Source organism: Prionailurus viverrinus, chromosome E2, assembly GCF_022837055.1.
Source record: "Prionailurus viverrinus isolate Anna chromosome E2, UM_Priviv_1.0, whole genome shotgun sequence".
Lineage (NCBI taxonomy): Eukaryota > Metazoa > Chordata > Mammalia > Carnivora > Felidae > Prionailurus > Prionailurus viverrinus.
In genome coordinates this window covers 1,740,098-1,752,406 of record NC_062575.1, presented here as the reverse complement: position 1 = coordinate 1,752,406, position 12,309 = coordinate 1,740,098, and the positions used below count along the sequence as shown (strand labels likewise).

At 42.8% G+C, this 12,309-nt stretch overlaps 1 protein-coding gene across 2 annotated transcripts in view; it reads left to right on the top strand.

The window, feature by feature from the left end:
* Positions 1-12,309, top strand: part of LOC125152410 (zinc finger protein OZF-like) — a 516,059-nt gene that overhangs the window by 6,399 nt on the left and 497,351 nt on the right. The window contains exon 4 of one of the 2 annotated variants that reach the window (XR_007147182.1): positions 10,399-11,149. The exons of the other annotated variant lie outside the window; for it this stretch is intronic. The gene's annotated coding sequence lies outside the window, so the exon portion shown is untranslated. Of the gene's footprint in view, positions 1-10,398; positions 11,150-12,309 lie in introns of those variants that run through there. 2 annotated transcript variants of the gene reach the window in all.

The following is a 12,309-nucleotide window of genomic DNA, read 5'->3' as shown; positions in this document are numbered from 1 at the left end:
TTGTAGGAGTTCTTTTTTTTAATGTGTTTATTTTTGAGAGAGAGACAGATACAGAGCACAAGCAGGAGAGGGCCAGAGAGAGACACACACAGGATCTGAAGCAGACTCCAGGCTCTGAGCTATCAGTACAGAGCCCGACATGAGGCTCAAACCCACTAACTGTGAGATCATGACCTGAGCCTAAGTCAGACGCTTAGCCAACTGAGCCATCCAGGTGCCCCAAGTTATATGAATTCTTTATAAAATTTTGGATATTAACCCCTTGTCTGTACATGGTTTGCAAATATTCTCTCCCATTCCATAGGTTGTCTTTTTTTATTTTTTTAGTTACTTCTTTTGCAATGTAGAAGCTTTTAAATTTGATGTAGTCCCACTTGTTGCTTTTTTCTTTTCTTTGTGCTTTTGGTGTCATGGCCAAAAAAAATCACTGCCAGAACCACCGTTTTGGAGCTTCCTTTTTCTTCTCAGAATCTTGTAGCATCAGGTCTTATGTTTAGGTCTTTGATCCAGTTCAAGTTAATTTTTGTGAGTGGGGTAAGGAGTCCAATTTCATTTTTCTGCTTGGAGTTATCCAGTTTTCCAATACCATTTGTTGGAAAGACTCTCTTTTCCCTATTGGATGTTCTTGGCTCTCATCAAATATTAGTTGACCATATCTATGGGATTTTGAATCTCTTCTGTTCCATTGGGGTGGGTCTGTTTTTAATGCCAATTCCATACTGTTTTGGTTACTATAGCTTTGTAGTATAGTTTGAAATCAGGAAATGTGATGCTACCTGCTCTTTCTCATGATTGCCTTGGTTATTAGGAACTTTTGTGGTTCCATACAAATTTTAAGGTTGTTTTTTCTGTTCCTGGGAAAAGTGCCATTGGAATTTTGATAGGGATTGAGTTGAATCTATAGATAGTTTTTGGGTGACATGGACATTTTTACCAGTATTCTTCCAGTCTCTGAACACTGTGTCTTTCCATTGGGTCTTACTTCTTCCAATAGAATCTCATAGTTTTCATTGTACAGATCTTTCATTTACATGGTTAAACTTATTCCTAGGTATTTTATTGTTTTTGATGCCATTTAGAATGAGACAGCTTTTTATTTCCCCAGATGCTTCACTGTTATCGTATAAAAAATGCAACTGATCTGTATGTGTTGATCACATCCTGCAACTTTACACTGATTAGATCCAACAGTTTTTAGTTGAGTCTCTGGGATTTTCGGTGTATAAGAATCTATCATCTGGGGGCGTGAGTTGGTTAAGTGTTGGTCTTGATCCCATTTTATATATATATATACATATATATATATATGTATATATATATATGATGACAGTTTTATTTTCTTTTCATTTGGATACCTGTTAATTTCTTTGTGTTGCCTAATTGCTCTAACTAGGACGTTCAGTACTATGTTGAGCAAGAGTGGTAAGAGAAGATTCGGTTTAAAGAAAAAAAAAAGCCTTTTCTTCATGTCATTTTATTTTTTTTTATTTATTTATTTTTTAGTGATTTATTTTTGACAGAGAGAGAGAGAGAGAGAGAGAGAGAGAGAGAGAGAGAATGAGTGGGGGAGGGGCAGAGAGAGAGGGAGACACAGAATCCGAAGCAGGTTCCAGGCACCGAGCTGTCAGCACAGAGCCCAATGTGGGGCTCGACCTCACAGACTGCAAGATCATGACCTGAGCCGAAGTCATACACTCAACCGACTGAGCCACCCAGGCGCCCCTTCTTCATGTCATTTTAGACATCTATTCTGCTCACTTTCCCTTGATCCTGATCTGTTTTACTTTATTTTCTCTGAGGCACGATGGGGATCATACAGCTGTGCTGTCTTCCCAGGTGAGTCTTAACCGTTTCCTCTGACTGGGTTTTTCACTTTTTTAAATCTCTTCGAGGGCCTTCTCCAGGTCCACCTCAGCAGTTTTCTAAGGGTTGACTTAGGTCTAAAACAAACAGTAAAGCCACACATTCAAGTTAAGCTCATGACAAACTGAAAAAACAAACATGGTTAAGGAATCTTACTGTTTAATGTTAGGAGAATGTGCCCAGCGTTGTTATAAAGAAAAGTGGGTGGAATTTACCAAAAGGATGAAGATGTATTCATGCAGGCACGTGTAATTTCACATCCTGCCCGTGGACTGACTACCACTGTGCTCTCATCAGGTGGGGCACTTTGGACAATCTCCTTCCTTCGGGATTGTCCTTGAGGACAAATGTTGAACTATAGGAGATGATCATTGCTACCTCATAAAAAATTATGCAGTTTTTAATACAAATACAACCATATTCTCCCTTTGAGCCCTCCTCAAAACCTCTGCAATGACCACAGACCTAAGTTTGCATCTCCACTGAGGGCTGAAACCATTATGCCATGCTTTACCGCGTTTCATCAGTCGTGCACTTTGCAATGAGTCCGCAGTCACAATGCTTACAATTTTTTTAAATGCTTATTTTTGAGAAAGAGAGACCGTGAGCGGGAAAAGAGAAGAGAGAAAGGGGGATAGAGGATCCGAAGCAGGCTCTGCTGACAGCAGTGAGCCTGATGTGGGGCTCGAGCTCATGGACTGTGACATCATGACCCAAGCTGAAGCCAGATCCCCAACTGACCGAGCCACTGAGGTGCCTCAATACTTATAATTTTTTTTTAAATGTTTATTTTTGAGAGAGAGAGTGTGTGAGTGGGGAAGGGAAGAGAGAGAAAGAGACACAGAATCTGAACCAGGCTCTGAGCTGTCAGCACAGAGCCCAACACGGGGCTGGAACTCACAAACCATGAGATCATGACCTGAGCTGAAGTCAGACGCTTAACCGACTGAGTCACCCAGGTTCTCTAGTTATAATTTTGTAATGACAGCATGTATAGTTTTCTATGACTTGGGAAAGAGAGTTGCCTCCCAAGGGCCCCTTCCTCCTCTGGCCTCTCTTAGGGGAGCTTATCTGCACAGTGGCTGTGGCTATGTCTATAGCTGAGCTCCTGGGTCTGTAAGGGTCGACGAAATACTCTACAGAGAATTTGTCCCCACCCCCCCCACCCCCGGAGGCTCTGGTACCATGCAGTACATTCAGACACTGGGCCCACGTTCGTCCCAAAGCTGTTGTGACTTGCTGTCTCAGTGATGAAGGACTGAGGTTTATCCCCTCATCTCCCATTTCTTCCCATCTGGCCTTCACTTCCGCGCTCCATCAGCCCAGCTGCAACCTTACTACCATGTGGACAAGAATGATGGGACCGCATGCTTCAGTCGTGGCACGTCCTGTGGAGTTAGGACACGTGGGTGACTGAGACATGGGCCCTTCCCTTGAGCTCAGGTGGAAAGTATATTAAACAGGTGGAGTAAAGTAACTCTGGCTGTGACACCAAAGTGTCTGGGAGCCCCGGAAGCATGAGAGAGGGGTTGAAACATGGGGGTGAGAGGACAGGTGTGGAGGGACAGGGTGGCACACGGGCTCAGAGCTTAGAGTTGTGATAGTTGGGATTCCAGCCTGTCTGCACCGTGACCATCGCCAGCCACATGACTTTGGTCCCGTTCCTTGTCCCTGGAGTTCCTTGTCTTTGTGTATAAAATGCGAAGGTGGACGTCGAACTAAAGTGCACAGAGCCGAGCAGGCCCTGGAACAATGCAGGACCCTCAGGCGGGGCTGGAGTTGGAGGGCGTCTACAGAGGTGACAGCGTGTGTCAAGGCGCAAGACTGAGAGGTGTGGTCTGGAGGAGGGCTGCTGTGGCTGCGGTGGGAAGGGTGGTGGTCAGTGAGGTGGAGTGGGCGGGGCGACATGAGGCACTGGCTTTGTGCCCACTCATTTTGAACTGTCCATCAGACATCTAAGCGGGGACATCGGTATCTCACTGGATGTGCGCGCCTGGAGCTCAGGGGAGCATTTGGTCTACGGATACGTGGTGCCGGTGCTCGCCGGCACCGGAAGTGCCCACAGTGAGGCCTACTGGTGCGCTGCCACATGGGCTGTTGCATGCTGGGAAATGTGCGACACTCAGGAAGTGGGTTGGGGGGATGTCTTCTGCGCTCTGGGCATGTGCTTAGTGATTTGTAGGAGGTTTAAGAAAGTGGAAATTTGATCTGAATTGGATGTTATCAGGAAATGGGGTTGGTCCTATGATTGGATATCCTGAAATTTTAAAAATATTTAAATATTTTTGAGAGAGAGAGAGACAGAGAGTGCAAGCAGGGGAGGGGCAAAGACAGAGGGAGACACAGAATCTGAAGCAGGCTCCAGTCTTGGAGCTGTCAGCACAGACCCCCAGGCAGGGCTCGAACCCATGAACTGCGAGATCATGACCTAAGCAAACGGAGGACGCTTAACCAACTGAGCCATCCAGGCACCGCCCCACTACAATTTTTTTAATGCTTATTTATTTTGAGAGAATGTGAGCAAGGGAAGAGCAGAGAGAGAGGGAGAGAAAGTCCCAAGTAGGCTCCAAGCTGTCAGCACAGAGCCGGGCGCGGGGCTGGAACTCACGAACGATGAGATCATGACCTGAGCCAAAATCAAGAGTTTGGATGCTTAACTGAGTGAGCCAGCCAGGCGCCCCTGAAATATTGTATCTTCAAGGCGGGGGACGGGAGTGGCACTACAGCAGCTGGTGGACAGTGTAGCTGTCACTCAGGTCACACAGGAGAGGGTGGGCACCTGGTCATTTCCATTGTTTGCACAGGGTTCTTGTTTTTGTCCGTGCTCTGACATGGTGACGGCGTGGTTTTTGACCTTATCTCAGTCTGTCATGGTCACTGAGGTCAATGTTCGGTGAACTTGCTCATATCCAACAGGAGAATCCCAGAGTCTAGAGCGGAATGCCAGACCAGCTACTGAGAACACCGTAGCCTGGCCCCCAGGCCTATCCCTTTCCAATCATGACCCCTCCTGCGGCCAATTTCAACCTGTAATACAGATAGAAATTAGCCCCACACAGAGATATCTAGACAGAGGGAACATTACACACAAAGCTGTGAGCGTGTGAGGATCCTGGGCACTGGAGAGAGTGGAAGTTCAGGGTGGGAGATCTGAGGCCAGGGCCTGGGGACTGGCCCCCCTGAGGGGCTGGTCAGAGAGGCCTCGCACAGGAAGGAAGTTCTGAATGGGAACAGGCTGAGGGCACAGATATCCCGGTGGGGACATTGTTCTCAAGAGCCCGGCTGCTGGTGGGGCCTTAGTGGCACTCAGAGGGCCCCTTAGACGTGACTGGGCTAGAGCGGAGCAAGGGACTTGGGGCTGGTGTGGGCAGTTGGTCAGGGGCACCCAGAGGCAGATGCAGACAGGGCGCTCACACCACGGAACCTACACAGTTTGAGCAGACTCCACAGCATCATCACACACACTACCCAAAAGTGTATTGACAGATGTGCACACCCAGGGACACACACGCAGGACACAACATCCTGTGCAGGTGCACACACAGATACCCACCAGGACACAGACACAGGCATATACCCAAAGGTAGACTTATTTATACAGCCACATTGATAGACACACGTGTCCAAATGGTCACACATGTACAGATGTAGCCATCCAGACAGAGGCACGCACACACGCTCTCACTCACTCACACAGACACACAGTCGCACAGACCTTCCCTAATGATAATCAGATCCACATCCTTAGGGATGTGGTCATAAATGTGTAACATCTGCTTCTGCGAGAAAAGGGCATTTGGACTACATAAGTTCATTACAGACTTTACTGATATAAAGGATGTGCGATTTACAGATGATAATAATATATACAGTGGTCTCTATTGTAAGCCTCACATAGCCAATGGATTCTCAAAGAATGCTTCTGTTAATTTTTGCTTTAACTCCTTGATGTGTCAAGATCTGTACAAAGCTTCAACATATTTATGTATTGTAACCAAGCAAATCCAATTCTGCGTGTATACCCAATAGAAATGAGGGCATTTTTCCTCCAAAATATACACAGTTGACCATTGAACACCATAGATTTGAACTACATGGGTCCATTTATACACGGGGTTGTTGTATGAAACAGTACCGTACTGTGAATGTATTTTTTCTTCTTTATGATTTTCTTAATATCATTTTCATTTCTCTAGCCATATAAAATATGTGCTAACCAACTGTTTATGTTCTCAGTAAGGCTTCCTGTCCATAGCAGACTATTATTTTAGTTAAGTTTCTGGAGAGTCCAAAGTTATATGCGGATTTTCAACGGACCAAGTGTCAGCACACCCAGCCCCCGTGCCGTTCAAGGGTCAGTTGTAGGATTATAGGCTTATAAGCCACTTGATTGATCATAACCAAGAACCCAAAACAACCCACAGAGCTATCAATGGGGACATGCCTAAATAAATTATACGGTCGCAGAATGGAAGAAAACACAGCAATGAAAACTACTGCTTCATGCAACGTGGATGAATCTCTTAGAAAAAGAAGTGGGTGACACTGATACAAGTCAGAGACAAATCAGTATGGGCTGTAACCTCAGCTAGAAGGGTTAAAAAAAAAACCAACAGTGAACCTAATATATAGTGAAAAAGGACAGTAATGGTCACCTTTGTGCAGGGCTTTGTTCTAGGACATGTATGGGTGAGGTTTAATGGATGTTGACAGGCAAATACTCATGAAGCCATGCTCCTAACATTTGTCCACTTCATCTTATTGAAATTACACATATAGAAAAAAGATAAATAAAATAAGTACTAGTGCACACCCCACAGAATAAAAAAGCACAGCAAAATTAGAATTCCTACATGAACCTCACAGATTGCAAATCCCATTTTACACCTCAGAGGAACCCTTTATCCAGAAATTTTGCTTTACTAATTCTCTTTCTTTTTTTTTTTAATTTTTTTTCAACATTTATTTATTTTTTTGGGGACAGAGAGAGACAGAGCATGAACGGGGGAGGGGCAGAGAGAGAGGGAGACACAGAATCGGAAACAGGCTCCAGGCTCTGAGCCATCAGCCCAGAGCCTGACGCGGGGCTCGAACTCCCGGACCGCGAGATCGTGACCTGGCTGAAGTCGGATGCTCAACCGACTGCGCCACCCAGGCGCCCCTAATTCTCTTTCTTTTTAATTCACGGTTTGACACCTTACAAATGTCACTAATCACAGATACATTTTATGCTTGTTGTGAAATCCATATGAATGAAATCATTAGTGTGCTTTTCTCTACTATGGATTTTTTTCTTTTAGTATTTGCAAGATGAATGTATCACTTGTGAATCATCCGAATGTATCACTTGTTAATTATCCTTTATTTATAATATATGTATTTTAAACTATTCATGTACCTATAGAATTTTATTAAACACATCGCTCAAGAATATGTGGGGATGTCATTTAGTCAAAATATTTACACTTTTTATTATCTTTATTTTATGTTACATGGTTATTTAGTATTTTATAACTTAATTTCCAAACACACCTTTTAATATTTTCCATTTACCTCTGTTGTTGATTGATGTCTTGATTGTTTCCTTGTCTTATTTCACTCCACACAAATCAAAGATATTTTTCATGGTTGTCTATACTGTAAACATTCAGTTTGTACTAAATATAAACATCCTTTACTTGTATGTAAATGTATGTGTCAGGCCAGATTTATCACTCTTGATGTGTGGATCCATGAGAAACTTAACAATTTTATATCGGCTGTTTCTACTAATTTCTGAGATGGCTGATATAAAAATGCCTGATGCATTTGTGGACTGGTATCTTTATCCTTGCTATTCTCAAACTGGCTTTATGTAATTTAAGTCAGTATCATAAGTTACATACATATTCTGTTATATCTTCTTGGTGATGCTTTCTCACTTAAAATTATTTCTTTCTGATATAAATACATGTTAAGCATGTTTTTGTGTCTTATTTTGTAATAATTATAACAGGTATATTTTTCAAAACCTGTTTCATATATTTATATTTTAGATGTGTCCCTTGTATCCATGTTATTGTTGAATATTTTTAATATATCAAAAATTACTGGCTGATGATCTGAGCATTTACTCCATACTCATTTCATGAGATGGCTCATATATATTTAGGTTTAAATACATTCTCCGTGGATATGTGTGTGCTTTTCTTTGCCTCACTTGTTCTGTACATTTCCTTTTAAAAACTTTCTATAGAGGGGCACCTGGGTGGCTCAGTCGGCTAAGCCTCCAACTTTGGCTCAGGTCATGATCTCACAGTTTGTGAGTTCAAGCCCTACATCAAGCCCTCCCTGCTTGGGAGTCTCTCTCTCCGCCCTGCCCCACTTGCACACATGCATGTGCGTGCACTCTCTCTTTCTCTCTCAAAATAAATAAATTAACTAAAAAATAAAAACTTGCCATTGGTTATTTCTGTACATTTCAATTTTTCCTTCTTCATATTTGTGGGGTGTATACAGTGATTCTGTTTATTAGTATTTAAGCTGAAAATGACAACGCACTTATTTAACACAATAAAATAGAGATAAAATCTTTGCTCTCCTGAAAAATATAAGATTTAAATATTAATTTGCTTATCTCAGTTTATGTGCTATTGAGTCTATACATGGCAACCCATCACTCTGTCTTCAAAAAGGAAATATTAATGTCTTATACAGAGAATGTTTGTATTAATCTACAAACACACCCCTCTCATAGATCCTCATTCCTTCTACCATCACAGACCATTCATCTGGGATCACTTTCCTTCAACCTTAAATAGAATCTTAAAAGTGTTCTTTATGTCAGTTTTTTTTTTCATTAAATTTCTCATGTTTGGTCTCAAATAGTCTTATACTGTTTCTTTGAAGATGCATTTGTTGTATATAGAAACTTGGTGGTGGTTATCTCTCCCACGGTTTCGGTATGTCCTTCTATTGTGTTCTGGACACTAATATTATACTGGGTGTAAGTGGAGACATTGTGTGTATAAGCCATATATAAACATATATAGCTCTGAGAGACAGTATTTGGACCTGAGTTGCATAAGACTTCACCCAACAATCCTAACATTGAGATGCAATCGGTGAATGGATGAGGTTTTAATTTTGGTTGTCACATTAACAAGGGCGTAAGAGGGCAAAATGTAGATGATGGATAATAAAATGGGCATCGGTGATCAAATTGATGGGTTGTGCTAGAAATGGTCTAGGTGTTCACCAATACTATTCTTTTGGACTCCTGAGAGGAAAAGTATGTCCTCGCTTCCCTTACACTTAACTTAGGACCATGTTAGTGCTAGGTATGCCATTCAACTTGTTTTGAAGTCAATGAGGAAGCACCTTCACCTTTGGCTACTTGAGCTAAACAGGCCAGCTGCTCTGTTTATTATTAAGCTTCCTGGACATTCCGGACTCAACTCCCTGGAGGCCAAAGTAATCCACCTCACTGATATTTCTGCCAAATGGTTCTCTCAAGGAGACCCAAGACCCAAACCTCTGTCATCGTCGAAAAGAATGTTCTCGCACATGATAATTTGGAAGAATTGACCAGAGACACCCAACAATTGACCCCCCAAAAGTGAAAACAACATTGGAAATTTAATAATTGTTGATCTGATAAAAAGAGAGAATTCTTATTTGGACTAAATGACAATATGGCCCTACCAGAAATTCTAAAATTCCCACCATTTACCAATGTACAACTATTGGTCTACTGACAAAATGATAGTGTTTATGAACCAATATTGGTGAGGAAATATTAATGAGGCCACAAAAGTGCCTACTTCACTTGTCCTGTTTGTCCAGTGGTACAAGGAAACGTGTTCATATTGCTCCCACTTTGAACTGCCCAATGGAATATTTGAGGTTTGGCAAATGAATTTCATACAGCTTTCCCTGTCTCATGGATATAAATGTATTTTAGTCATGGTTTATACGTTGTCTCACTGGACCAAAGCTTTCCCTTGTAGATAGGCCACTGCTTCTTCTGTGGCTAAAACTCTGTTAGAAAAGATTATCCCAGGGGCGCCTGGGTGGCGCAGTCGGTTAAGCGTCCGACTTCAGCCAGGTCACGATCTCGCGGTCCTTGAGTTTGAGCCCCGCGTTGGGCTCTGGGCTGATGGCTCAGAGCCTGGAGCCTGTTTCCGATTCTGTGTCTCCCTCTCTCTCTGCCCCCCCCCCCCCCCCGTTCATGCTCTGTCTCTCTCTGTCCCAAAAATAAATAAACATTGAAAAAAAATTTTTTTTTAAAAAAAAGAAAAGATTATCCCTACCTGAGAAACACCTCTCAAACATCATGGTGGTTGGGTAACCCATTTTACCCATAACGTGCTTCAACAGTTCTGTTTGGCTGGTTTTATACTTTGATTGTGTGTGTCATCCTCAGTCCTCAGGGTTAGTTGAACACACTAATGGCACTGGTAAGACTCAATAGGCAAAATGTGTAGAGATCTTCTATATACATTGTTCAAAAATATTGCCATCAGTCCTAATTCTCAGATCTCCCACTGTCCACAGATTCTCACCCTTTGAGATAGTCATGGGACTTCTAGTGCACTTGGCCCTGCCTCCTCCGACCCACAGTTGAAAAAGTAGATATCCTTCAAAATTGTAAAGGCCTAATTGCTCAGTAAAGGCACCGAGGGACAAAAGGCCACTGAATTAAGAAAAAACTGACTCTTGATCAGCAATGCTTTCCGAGAAGGATCCTGATCAAAAGGGAGGAATGGGAAAATGAATAAAGGACAACCTCACTAAAATGGAGTTGGGAGGCCAAAAGGAGGAACTCTCACTCAGTACTACTGGAAATCAAGAATTTCCAATTACCAAGACCAACAGAAGAATCAACAGGGAAGAATCATTAACTACAGACCCTAACAGGAAAAGATGTGCACTGCATTTCCTACAAGAAATTGACCACCCCAGCAACTCAAACAAAGAGAAACCACATTCACCCTGAACTCTTGCTTTTCTCCAGTAGACTTGCGTTCAAAACAATCCTTCCCAACTTCCTCTTTCTTCTCCATAAATAAGTTCCTTACTTTTGTTTGCTGAACTAGTCTATGGTTTTTGCAATAGATTACTTGTCCTGAATTGCAATTCTCTGCTCTTTCAGAAGAAACCCATTTTTGCTAGCAAAATAACTGATTTGTTTTTAAGGTCTGCCATATGAAACCATGTTAAGTCCACACCTACTTAAGCCTAAGAGCAGTCTTGATAGTCCTAACTTTTGAATCATATGGCCTGTAGGAATGTGTCCCTTGCACAACAGACCTACCTGTGCTTTGTGAAACCTTCCTATATAAGATTTGTTTTTTTAATAAAATGCACCTCAGGGCACCTGGATTGCTCAGTCGGTTAAGCGTTGGACTTCGGCTTAGGTCATGATCTCCTGGTTCATGAATTCAAGCCCCATGTTGGGCTCTGTACTGACAGCTTAGAGCCTGGAGCCTGCTTCAGATCTGTGTCTCCCTCTCTCTCTGCCCCTCCCCTACTCGTACTCTGTCTCTCTCAAGAATAAATAAGCATTAAAAAAATTTTTTTTAATTTAAAAATTAAATGCACCTAATGGTATACACATGTGCTTTATGCAAAAATTGTCACCGTTATTTATGATGCTGCTTGCTGACTCAGAGTGGTTGTATTTTGTGTTTGAAAACAAATCACCAGTGATTCTGCAAAGAGGGGTCCCTGACACCCTCCTACATCAGTATATGTACCAACCTTGTGATGATAACAATAGTAACAATAAGAGCCTGTATTTAACGCTAGGCCCTGTGTTAAGCACTTATCATCTCATTTTCCATGAAGTAGGTTGTAGTACTTTCCCATTTTAGTTATTAAATCTTGGGGGAAGGAGGGAGGTCATAAAAAGAGTTCTACTTCGCCAGGTTACGCTAGGGCCCCTCCCCCAGGTATTATATATCAGAAGGTGTCTTTTGGGTCCGATAACTTTGATTTTCAGTAAATTCACAGGTGATGATGTCAGTAAGTTCACAGGTGATGATGTCACCGCCGTCTCAGGGATTTAAATTTGGGAATTAACGAATTGGAGTAACATTTAATGGTACTACACAAAGTCCCCACCAGCGGGACATATTCACTGTTCAATTTAAATCTCAGTCCCCAAAGCTGAGAGGTGAAACAGCTCCCCCAGTATTAAAGACTGGATCACGCGCTGGAGACCTCTGAGGACATGACTTTGCCCCAGGTGACCACAGAAATATGGGTGCGTCGCCTTTAAGACGAGCTTTGGCACTCCAGGACCCTCTTTCCCCCGCAACTTTCTCCTCCTCGAGGCCTCCGCCCCCGGCGGCCAGGCGGTTGCCAGGAAGACCTGGAAAGATGCCCACTGCCTGGTTGGATGCAGGGCTCCAACTACATTACCCAGAAGTCTGTGCCGCCACATCGGCGTTGTGCTCACGACAG